Genomic DNA, 13003 nt, shown 5'->3' with positions numbered 1-13003 from the left:
GCCTTCCATAGGAAAAGTTGCACGATGACTGTGTATCTGTGCCATCTGTCATTTTGTGAGATTGTGAAACGTACTTGCTCAGTAACTATTTTTATATGACAGATTTCCTGTGGGCGCAGGTAGTTGGTTTATTCATGTTGTAATAAAGCAGAGGCGCCTCGTGTTTCGTATATCAGCTCAGAGACGACGACGACGACCCCTGCTGCGACTTGCGAGATCGCGCGGGTTGTTCGCTTCAGCTAGGCTGCTGCATATCTGCTGTTTCTCGCCTTCAGTTAAACACATTACATTTGCTGGAGATTGCTGGGATCCCTGAAGTCACCCTGGAGCTTCGCAATCGTACGTTGCCCACCATCACCATGACTGATGCGACCTACACACCGACGGTACCCATGGCTACCCCTGTCACTTGCGACGGCGGTCTCCGTCAGCGCGACCCGGCCATCTTTTGCGGGACCGGAGAACATGACGTCGAAGACTGGCTGTCATCCTATGAACATGTAAGCGCTCACATTAAGTGGGACGACCGGTCTAAACTGAATAACGTCATATTTTACCTTGCTGATGTCGCGAATGTCTGTTTTAAGAACCACTAATCTGATATTCCGAGTTGGTCCGCATTCAAGACTCATTTCACCGAAGTGTTTGGCCGCCCCACTGTCCTCAAGCTAGGCGCCGACCAGCGTCTATGCCAGCGCGCAGCAACCGGGCGATAGCTTCCCCAGCTATATTGAGGATATCATGCGCCGCCAAACCGTCCCACAGGCTGACTCGGTCTCGGCCATTGCAGCTGCCGCGGGCCATACTGATCCTTCTGCTCTCGTCCTTCAGCTCAAGGATTTCATAAGCGAGGAAGTGGCCCGCCAGCTGTCGCTACTCCCTCACAGTCAGGAGCTTGCCCCAACACTGACTCCAGCCGTGCAACAAGCCATCCGAGCCCAAATATCTGACGCACTTACCCCCGTTCGCCCGCCAGCGCCTGTGACGGCGCCGCCCTCCTATGTTGACTACCTGCTACTGTTCGCGTCTCCGACGGCACCGCTATCTTATGTCGACTACCTGTCGCGGGTCACTCTTCTGCCGCTCAACTATGCTGCCGCGGTCGCCTGGCCACGCCCACCGTCATATTCCGTCTCACCTCCAACGAGCCGCGTTCCCCCTGCTCCCATTCTACGACTGCCACCACAGCGTCTTCGTCGAGCCGACATGTGTCGCACGTCATACAAGAGGTCTATTTGCTTCGCCTGTGACATCGCTGGTCACGTTGCGCGCTTTGGTCGTCGTAACATGTCCTCGCACCGTGATGCCTTTGACGACTTTCCCTCCTCGCCACAACATCCCGCCGACGTACGCTGCCAAGACGCCGCTGACTCGCCGCGAAGAGCCTTCGATCGCGACCGCCGTTCATACAGTCGCCGTTCTCCTTCACGTCGACGATCGCTGTCACCTATGCGTCGTCGGCCACCTACTGCCGAGGGAAACTGACTAGTGCAGTTCCGGAGGCAAGAACTGCAAGCTCGTCGAACTTTCTAAGGCCTAACTTTTCACCACAGAATGTCATTGACGTCCATGTCGACGGAGCATCCGCCCAAGCGCTTATCTATACCGGGGCCGCCATTTCCGTCATCCACGAAAATCCTTGTCGCAAGCTGAAAAAAGACACGACCTCTCCATCTGGCATGGCGCTCGGCACTCCTAGCCCTCAACACATTCATCCTACAGCTGTATCCACAGGCCGTGTAGTCATCCAAGACATTTTGTGCATCACCGAGTTTTTTGTGTTGCCATATTGTTCTCATGATCTCATCCTCGGGTGGGACTTCCTGTCACGTCATATTGCCATCATCGATTGTTCTCGCATGGAAGTGGCCCTTTCGCCACTATGTGACCGGTTTGGTCGGCGCCCACCTCAGTGTTCACAAGGTCTTCGTGGATGACGGTACTGATCTACTTCCGGAGACGTCGTTGCTTGTGACCTTGTCGTGTACTGCTGTGCCAGACTCAACTGTGGCGTTTACGCCCTCTGACATGCTTGCTCGCCGCAAGGAACTATTTCTCCCGTTCGCCGTACTCACGGTTAGGTCTGAATCCGCTTTGATACCCATCTGTAAGCCGCACCGGTATCCAGTGACCATACTGCCCGGTGAGATCTTAGGATTTGTGCAAGCTCTCACATGTGTTGAAGACCTTGACGTTCACGATGGCTCAACCCGTTTACATCTGGACGCCATAACTTCCGTCTCCTCAACGCCGTCCTTAGCACTTTTCGTCAACGCCATCGCTACAGACCTTTCGTCGTCTAATCGCACTAAACTTCTTGCTCTGCTGAACGACTTCGCTTCTTCGTTCGACTGCAACAAGCAATCCTTGGGTCGCACGGCAAGTGTCTCTCATAATATCGACACCGGTTACCATGCCCCCCTGCGACAGCGCGTGTATCGCGCTTCCGCAGAAGAGCGCCGAGTTATCACAGAACAAGTAGACGACGTGCTGCAGCGCAGAGTCATTCAGCCTTCTCAAAGCCATTGGTCGTCAGCTGTCGTTCTAGTACGGAAAAAAGATGGCACCATTCGGTTTTGTATCGATTATCACCGCCTAAACAGGATCACATGAAAAGACGTTTGCCCACTGCCTCGGATCGGCGATGCTCTTGACTGTCTGCAAGGTGCCGAATACTTCTCGTCTTCAGATCTCCGCTCCGCCTATTGGCAGGTTCCCATAGCTGAGGCTGACCACCCAAATCAGCTTTCATCACTCCCGATGGCCTGTATGATTTTAACGTGATGCCTTTCGGGGTCGGCAATGCTCCCGCTACCATCGAGGGCATGATTGATACCATCCTTCGCGCACACAAGTGGAAGACTTGTTTATGTTACCTGGATGACATAGTTGTTTTCTCAAAGAATTTTCCGACACATCTCGTCCCTCTACATGGCATCCTGACCTGTCTCACTTCAGCTGACCTACAGCTCAACCTCAAGAAGTTCCGTTTCGCTGCCCGAAAATTACCTGTTTTGGGTCAAGTTGTCTCGAAAGACGGTATCCTGCCTGATCCCGACAAGCTTCGCGCAGTCGCCGAGCTTCCGAAGCCCACATCTATCAAGGCCCTGCGAAGTTTCATAGGCCTGTGCTCTTATTTTCGACGCTTCGTGCTGAACTTCGCCTTTATTATCGCACCCTTGACGAAGCTGCTTACCGCAAGCAAAGGCATTTCCGCGTGGTCCCCAGCACGCGATGAATCCTTTGACAAGTTGCGCGAGTTTCTGACTTCCCCACCGATTCTTCGCCATTACGACTGAACTGTGCCGACAGAGCTGGTGTTAGTTAAATTAAATTTACTGAAGAAGAAAGACCTTTGGTGTTAATTAAGGGGAACTAGGCAATCAATTTCTTTATAAGAAAGCGTGAAGCTGAGGCGAAGAAGATGCGTCAGCGTGACCTGTGGGGTTAATTAAACCAAAGCTAAATAGCGCACAGTTGTTTAAATATCTTTACTTAAGGTACTCGAACCCACGATCTTTGGTGTGAGCCGAACCTCTTTGGAGATGTGGGCGAACTGGCCATATCTCGAAGTGGGCTTCCAGGTGAGATTGTTAAGGTCGTGAGTCAAACTCACTACCTTCGATTCTAATTAAAGTTAAGGTAATTAAGACATAGGTAATTAAGACAGAGAAAATAAGTCACTTGAATCCTCGACCTTTGCGGGGAGTCAAACCCACTGGGAGATAAGGGTGAACGGGCACTATCTCCAAGTTCGATTGCAATTGACATCGTGAAGGTAGAAAGTTGAACCCACTACCTTTGGTGGGAGACGAACTCACGACCTTTCTTGTTCATAGGCGAAGTTGATTAGGGCATTTGAAGTCACGGACCAACATGGATATTTAAACCAACCTGGCCAAGCTTCCAGGCTGGATTCCAATTGACATCGTCGAGCCGGCTAACTTCAGTGTTAATTAGGGCGAAGTTAATTAGGGCACTCGAACCCACAATCTTTCGCGCAGGAAAACAAGTAATTCCAAGTAACAACGCATTAAAACGAAAATTTTAAAAAATATATTGAACGTCTTGTGAGCGGGAAACGTTCGCTTTCATCCCCTTTAGCGTATGCTAAAGTACTCTCAACTTTTAGCTGTAATTGTTTCCCTCCAGGTTAGAGTCAGTGGTTTAGGTGTACTCATGTTGTCCGGATTTGCCGACCTTCTTATGCAGTCTTAACATACTTCAACTTAGTTATGTAAGGCCTTATGGCCCAAAAGGAACAAGATGCACAAGATGAGATTATATAATTTCTTGAAAGTGCTTCCAACAAGAAAAAAATTGCCCTAGAGTTTCTCTAAAACACTTTGCAAGGAACTTAAAAATAATTTCTACAGATACAACTGCGTTTTCAGAAAGGATCAGGCAGGGGTGAAGAGGTGTTAGTGTTTTGTAAAGTTCATAGAAGTATTTCTTTACTCCTTCAACGCGGACGTGTTATTAAAATGTGATGTAAACTGACCCTGTCGATATTTAACGCCCGAACTATCTCGAGTGCAGCTAGCTTAGCAGGACTCCGTTAGGAACTACCAGGCATTGTTCGGGATATTATTGGCCTTAGTGAGGTTAAAGGAACTGGCGACGCTTTTCCGCGCCGACAAATGACCTTGTCCTCTGCTATAGAGTACTTACATATAGTGCTTCCAGTATTCCTAATTCAGAAGGACATAGCGGGCAACATTGACGAATTCTATAGCATTTTTGAGAGGATAGCAGTGGTATTATAGAATAGGTATAGAATAAAGGTAATACATGCCTACTCTCCAACCTGCAGTCAAGATGATTATGAAATAGATCAGTTTTATGAGGATCTACAATTAGCGATGAGAAAACTCAATATACTTTAGTAATGGGCACCTTCAATGCAAAAGTGCAGAAAAAAGCAGACTAGCGAAGAAGAAATTGGCAACTACGGCGTCGATTCTAAGAACATTCGAGGAGAGGTGTTGGTAGAATTCGGGGAAAGGAATAAGCAGCGAATAATGACCACCTTCTTCAGGAAGCGTAGGAACAAAAAGTGGACCTGGAAAAGCCCTGACAGTGAAATAAGAAATGAAATTGATTTTCTACTGTTACCTGAAGGACGAGTCAGTAAGACGGGCAACTATTTACAGGTTATATTTACAACAGCGGTTGCAGCGCTGACCGGTTAGATTCACAGCGCGAGCCCAGTTCGTTCTTGCTCCTCTTTTCTCGTGTGATGCCCCCACGCAACTCGTTCAAACAATCAAATACCACACGCGTGTAGCATAATCCCCCGGAGGTAGAAGCGACGTCCCGGACTGTCTAAATATCATCACTGGCAGGATGTGACTGCTTCAGTCGTGTAACGTGCATGATATCACTGGACTGGGAAGCAAATGGGGCGTCAGGAACCATCTTGTAAGTGACGGAAGTCACTGCACGAAGCACTTAGTATGGGTCTGTGTGACGAAACAGCAGTTTTTCTGACAGGCCAACCTGACGCGACGGAGACCATACAAGCACAAAAGAACCTGGCGGGAAGTGCACGTGTCGGTATCGCCGGTCGTACAAACGCCTTTGACTTTCTTGGGATTTCAGAAGGCGGTTACGGAAAATTTCCCTTGCGTGGCCACAGCGGGCAGTGACGTCAAGTGCATATTCACTGCTCGGTTCCGCTTGAACAGGGAGGGATTTGTCGAGGGGCAGTGCTGGTTCTCGGCCGAGCGGAAGGAAAAATGGGGAATAACCGGCTGTGTCGTGGCGCAAGGAATTATAAGCAAATGTGACAAACGGTAGAGCGAGGTCCCAATTGGTGTGGTCTGAAGAGACATTTCGCGAGCATGTCTGTGAGAGTGTGATGGAGACGCTCCGTGAGGCCATTTGTTTGCGGATGGTATGACGTGGGTAGCTTGTGCTTCGTGGCACAGGACTGCAGGATGTCCGCGATAACTTTTGATGGGAATGTCCGGCCATGGCCTGTGAGAAGTTGTCGCGGAGCTCCATGAAATAAAGTCGCGTCGCGTAGAAGAAAATAGGCGACATCTGTGGCGCAGCTTGTAGGAAGCGCTTGGGTGATGGCGTAGCGCGTGGCGTAATCCGTGGCCACAGCGATCCACCTTTTCCCACAGGTTGAAAGAGGAAAAGGACCAAGTAAATAATGGTTCCGTGGGAATGTCGAGTGGTTGAACGTAACCAGCAGGGAGCGTCAGTGATGTCTGGCATCGATGACATTTCTCACACGCAGCTAAGTATCTTCGAACGGATCGAGCAAGCCGTGGCCAAAAGAAGCGTCGGCGGATCCGGTCGTAGATACGTAACACACGCAGGTGAGCGACACTGTGTAGGTCGTGAAATTCGTGGAGAACAGTCGAGCGAAGGTGTTTAGGGATCACAAGGAGTAATGCAGGGCCATCGGGGTGAACGTTGTGGCGGGAGAGTACGCCATTTTGAGGGGTAAATAAGTGAAGAGAACTGTCGGCAAGTGACGATTCCAGACGGTCAATGATGATAAGCAAGGACGGATCATGGCGCTGCTCGTCGGCGACATGGATAAATGGAGCGGCGACATTGCAATGGAGCAGCCCGACTTCTAAGTCACTATGTAGGGATATTCTTGTAGCCGGAGGGCCCAACGACCGCGCTGGCCAGTAGAAACCATGAGCGACGAAAGCCAATGGAGCACATGATGGTCTGTGATTACTGAGAATGGCTTGCCATATTAATATAGGCGGACCTTTGAAACCGCCCAGACGAGAGCAAGACATTTGCGGTCGGTAATGGAATAGCTGCGCTCTGATGTTGCCAGGAGCCGGCTAGCGTAGGCTATAACGCGGTTGTGTCCGTGTTGGCGTTGCGATAAGACGGCGTCGATCCCATAAGCACTGGCAGCGGTTCGGACCTCTGTAGGTGCAGACGGATCAAATTGGGCCAAAGTCGGTGGATTGGTCAGAATCGTAATAAAGCGTAAAAATGCTGCAGCCGCATGTAAAAGGCACGTCTTTCTTTAGAAGTTCAGTGAATGGCCGAGCGATGTCTTCGAAATCTTTCACAAACCGTCGGAAATAAGAACAGGGTCCCACAAAACTGCGGACGTCTTTGGCAATCTGAGCCACAGGAGAAGCCGTCACTGCTCGGACCTTCTCCTGGTCGGGCTGTACTCCCGAAGCATCGACGAGATCTGTCAGCGCCCTAAGTGGCATTTTGATGAGTTTAATTGGAGCGCAGCCTTGCGGAAGACGTCAAGGATAGCTGCGATGCGCTAAAGGTGCGTCTCAAATGTAGGAGAAAACACAAGGACGTAGTCGAGGTAACAAAGGTAAGTCGACCATTTGAAACCTTGAAGCAGAGAGTCGATCATCCGTTCGAACGTGGCGGGGCATTGCATAAAACGAACGGCATAACTTTGAATTGGTAGACGCCATCTGGAGTGACGAAAGCGGTCTTTTCTTGGTCGTGCTCATCGACAGAAATCTGCCAATAACCAGATCGAAGGTTGATGGACGAAAAATAATTGGCACCGTGAAGACAATCAAGAGCGTCGACGCTTCGTAGTAAAACATAAGCGTCCTTTTTAGTAATTCGGTTTAGGTGGCGCTCATCAACGCAGATACGCTACGTGCCATATTTTTTTGACGAGCATGACCGGCGATGCCCAAGGATTCATCGAGGGCTCAACAATGCCTCTGGCGAGCACCTTGTTTCTGCTGACTAACTTGCCGCTTTGTCGTTGACACGCGATACGGTCAGCGGTGAATGGGAACAGCATCACCAGTGTTTATCCGAAGCTTAACAATGGACGTCTGACCAAGTGGTCAATTGTCAGTGTCAAATATGTCGCGGTAGGAAAGCGAAAGGCGATATAGGGCAGCTGCTTGGTCAGGTGCGAGGTCCGGAGCTAACATAGGACGTAACGGGTAGTCGAGGTTCGAGGCATGCTGTGGGTAATCAGGAGGATCTGGAGACGCGTCGCCTGCAAAAGCAGTAACGTGGTCGTCTGTCATTGATCGGAGCGTGGCCACTGCTATGCCTTCAGGTAACGCTTGCTTCGTCAAGCCAAAATTAATAACAGAGAGACATATCCGATTAGTGGCAAGTGTTACGACGGAGTGTGGCACACCACTCGCCAGGAGGACATCACGAATAGGTGCGACGACATAGTCGACATCAGGCACGTTTGCCGTTGAGTCCAATTCGACGAAGGTTAGGGTTTTTGGAGGCAAGCAAACAAACGCTGTAGTGCAGAGGATGCTTGGTTGACCGGGGCACCCATAGTGGCTGGTCAGTGGCTAAGGTGTCAGGCTGCTGAGCACGAGGTCTTGGGATCGAATCCCGGCCGCGGCGGCCAAATTGCAATGGGGATGAAATGCGAAAACACCCATGTACTTAGATTTAGGTGCACGTTAAAGGAGCCCAGGTGGTCGAAATTGCCGTAGTCCCGCACTTCGGCATCTCACGTAATCAGAAAGTGGTTTTGCACGTAAAACCTCATAATTTTTGTTGTTGTTCGGGGTCAATGTCTGAAAGAAGAGGAACCTCCAGACACAGCGTACCGGTGGAACAGTCGATGAGGGCAGAATGCGTCGTCAGAAAGTCGAGCCCGAAGATTAGGTCATGAGGGCAACTGGTCAGTACGGCGAACAGGACAGGAACATGGTGGCCAACAATTCCTATGAGAGCAGTGCTCATACACCTGACGGCAACAGTGGCGCCATTGGCGAGGCGTACGGCTCGAGTGATCGCAGGCGTAAGAACTTTTTTGAGGTGACTACAAAAGTTAGGACTCATTATGGACACCTGGGCTCCAGTATCAATTCTATCAATAGCGTCTACTTCAATTAGGTTCGTGTTGGTGTGGAGCGTCAACGGAGTATTTGGACTGGACGAACGTTATGCAGCACAACCTCCAAGAGCTGCGGCCTAGTTTTCCATCCGTCGGTTTGGCGAGAAAAAGCAGCGAGGTTGGGGTGACGGGGAGCGACCGCGTTGAGGCGGTTTTTAGGATATAGCCCGCCTTGTCAACCTCGGTCATGTGTTCGTCGACTTTCCGGCAAAGCGCGAGCACTTCCTGTATGTAGGAGACATACGTACGACATAGGACTGGGCACGGGTGGCAGGCTCTTTTCGCGCAGCCTGTTGGTGACCGGACGGGTTGCCAAATACGTCGCGAAAATGCTCTTTGAAAATGACCCAGCTGGAGAGCTCGATCTCATGGGTGCTAAACCAGACACGCGGTGCCCCGTCCAGATAAAAGATCACATTGCAAAGCATGATGGTAGGGTCCCAGTGGTGGCTTTGGCTAACATGCTCATACATGCTGAACCAGTCGTGGATGTCAAAGTCATTTTCGGCGGGGAATTTCCCAGGATCACGAAGTCTAGGCACCGTAACGTACCTTGTGGTTGGCGCCGCATGTGTAGGTGGCGAAGGGTTGGTTCCATCGGAAGCTATGGCTGAGAAGGGGAGTGCGGCCGCTTCTGAGCTCCGTGGTGAGGACGGAGAACGTTCCACCTCCACCACAATGTTACACGAAGCACGAGTCAGTAAGACGAGCAACTATTTAGAGGTTATATTTACAACAGCGGTTGCAGCGCTGACTGGTTAAATTCACAGCGCGAGTCCACTTCGTTCTTCCTGCTCTTTTGTCGAGTGATGGCGCCCTCGCGCTTCGTTGAAACATTCAAATACCACACGACTGCAGCAATACTTTCGGCCAAAGTAGGGAAAAGGCCAGTCATCTTAGGTCAGTGAGGTCTACGATTCACCTCACTTTCAAAAGAGAAAGAGGAAAATTGGTCAAGAAGGATCAAGCCAGCCTAGATACAGCAAGGATAAAAGTAGACAAATTCAGACTCGTACATGCAAACAAATATGCGGCCTTACAACCGAGAGCTGGAAATGACATAGCGGTAAGGAATGAAACAATAACTAGTCTTGCTTCAAAAGCAGGAATGTAAGGGGGAGGTAAGGCACCAAGGCAACCAGTAGGTATGCTCTCCCAGAGTAACAAAGCACCTAATAAAAGAAGTCAAAGAGTAAAGGTGTCCAACGCAAGTGATCTGGTAGAATTCGCTGAACTGTCAAAACTGATCAACTAGGAAAAAATATGAGAGTTTCGAAATTATAACCCGAAAAAGACTGAAGAAGCAGTAAAAAATGAACGCAACATAAGATGAGTGAAAGGGAAACTTGCCATAGGACAAACCAAGATGTATGCACTGTAAGATAAGCACGGTAATATTATCAGCAATATCGAAGATATATCAAAAACATCGGAAGAATTCTATCCTGAGCTGTACAGTAGCCATAGCAGCCACGACACCTTCACTCGAAGCAGAAATTAGCAGGTTACAGAGGCTCCTTTTTTAACTAGTTATGAAGTTAGAAGCTCCTTGTCAGGCATGAAACGTGAAAAAGGGGCAGGAGAATATGAAATAGCAGTCTAATTATTCAAATATAAAGGGGTGGTAATGCTTGAAAAACGGTTGGCTGCTTATACGGATTATTAACTTCAAGGGTCCCGGAGAACTGGAATGGCAACATTACACTAATCCACAAAAAGGGAGACGATAATGAATTTGCAGAGTTATAGATCTATAAGGTTTCCTCCAGTATTGCATAAGATATTCGCCAAGGTAATCCTGAATAGAATAAGAACAACACTGGACTTTAGACAACCAAGCGAACAGGCTGGCTTTAGGAAGTGATACGCCACAATAGAGCACATCCATGTCATCATTGAGGTGATCGAGAAATCCGAGAAATACAATCACCTATATGGCTTTCATAGATGGCGGAAATACATTTGATTCAGTAGAGGTTGGAGCAGTCACAGAGGCATTATGGAATCAAGGAGTACAGGACTCTGACGTAAATATCTAGGAAAATACCTACAGAGATCAGACAGCTTCCCTAATTCTCCAGAAGACAACTAGGAATATACCTATAAAGAATGGGGTCTGTGGGGATGCGTGACTCTCACGGGTCCCCTGATATCTTGTTTTCCCGCATAGCTGCCGTCTCCTGCAATGCGGCTTCGCCGCGTGGCCTGGGGCCCACATCGGTCGGTGGGATTGGAGCGCAGTACGAGAGATGGCGCGAGTGTTGCGCTGCTAACGCCGCCTCACGGCGAGGTTACTTGGGCGCCGAAAGGACAAGGCGCTTCCTCTTGGGCTGCGGCTCGGCGAGCGCCGCGGACGTCCCGCGCGTGCACCGATCCATGCTTCTGCGAGACCGTCTCGCATGGCCTCCTTCGAACGCACCACCGTTCGCGTGACCATACGCGCGAACGACGAGGTGTTGGGATCCAGCATGGGCGAACATATTTGCTCGCTATCCGGTCGCGGTGAGTCGGACTTCCTAGATTTGTCGCCGTCCCATCGGCATGTTTTGTGGACAACAACTCGGCTAGCAGGCATTGATCTATGAAGGATACAATAAATGCCCTTGTGATTGTTTGCACTACTGTGTTGTCGTTCCTTTGTCCCATGAGCATGGTTGAGAACCCCACAGGTCAGACATGCAGACACAAGCTCTCTAGTGCTATTCATTGCGCATGCTTGGAAGAAGTATTCAACCTACCTTCAAACTGGTTAGAAAGAAGATCAACGGCAAATATTTCAGCAACCTTCGATTTGCAGATGATATTGTCCTGTTCAGCAACAGCGGGGACGAGTTACAACAAGTGATTGAGGATCTTAAGAGGAAGCTTTAGCTCGAGTGCTCCTATCTAAATACATATAAAAGGAGAATTCGTTTTTCTCGGCAACCACTGCACCAAACCTGATGAGGTTCGTTGCATTTAAAAGAAAAACAAAATCTAGTGACTGTTGGTTTCGAATGTTTAAGTTAGGTCTTAAAGTTTTTATTAAAAATCGTCAAAAATCAAAAACGTTTACGAAACGAAATTATCAAGTTTACAACTCTGTCACTCAACAATGAAAACTGATAATACAATTCTGTGAATTGCATCTAATAGTACATCTAAAGCAGACAAAATTGATATGTTACACATGAACATATATAAAACTTAGTATTATAGAAATACAGCTTTTGCAGAACCCTTGTAACCGACATAACAATTTCACGTAAGATGTAAAATGACAAATCGAATTTGTCCGCATTGAATGATCTAATGGATGCCTTTTACAGAACCACGATATCTGTTTTTGATGCAGAGCTACTAATTTGTAAACTTCGTCCTTTTATTATTTTCAAGCGGTCGAATATTTGAAAATATTTTTTAACAAAATTGAGGCCGTAAATCGAAATTCCGCTTCCAACAGTCACTAGAATGTAACTTTGTCTCTCAAATGCTACAAATTTCATTAAACTTGGTCTAGGGGTTATCTCAGAAAAACGATTTTGCGTTTTACTTGTCTTTGAAGAGGCCGCATCGGAGTTGGGCCCGAGCTAAAGCTTCCGCTCAACAGAGCGAGTGTAAGAGTGGGGCCGAAGATTATTATGCTAAAGACAAAGATAATGAATATTAGCCGGGCAAGGGAACAAGAGTTCAGCATCGCCAGTCAGCGTCTAGAGTCTGTGAAGGAGCACGCTTACCTTTGTCAATTGCTTTCAGGGGATCGTGATTATGAGAAGAAAATTACAGAAGAATAAAAATGGGTTGGAACACATACGGCAGACATTGTCAAATCCTGACTGGAAGCTTTCCATTATCATGAAAAAGAAATGTGGCAATGAAAACTGACCCTTACAACATTTAACATCCGATACCACTCGAGTGAAGCTAGCTTAGCAGGACTCTTTGAGGAATTATCAGACATTGTTTGGGATATCATCGGCCATAGTGAGATTAGAAGAACTGGTGAGGCTTATACATTGCTGAATAACGGACATCTCCTCTATTATAGAGGCCCCCTAGATAAGAAGCAATACGGGGTAGGATTCCTAATCCATAAGGACAGAGCGGCCAACATTGACGAATTGTACAGCATAATTAAGAGTGTAGCTGTAGTCGTAATTAGACATAATAAGAGGTATAAAT

The sequence above is a fragment of the Dermacentor andersoni genome, chromosome 7 (genome assembly GCF_023375885.2).
Source record: "Dermacentor andersoni chromosome 7, qqDerAnde1_hic_scaffold, whole genome shotgun sequence".
In the NCBI taxonomy this organism is placed as follows: domain Eukaryota; kingdom Metazoa; phylum Arthropoda; class Arachnida; order Ixodida; family Ixodidae; genus Dermacentor; species Dermacentor andersoni.
This window is presented reverse-complemented; position numbering follows the sequence as displayed.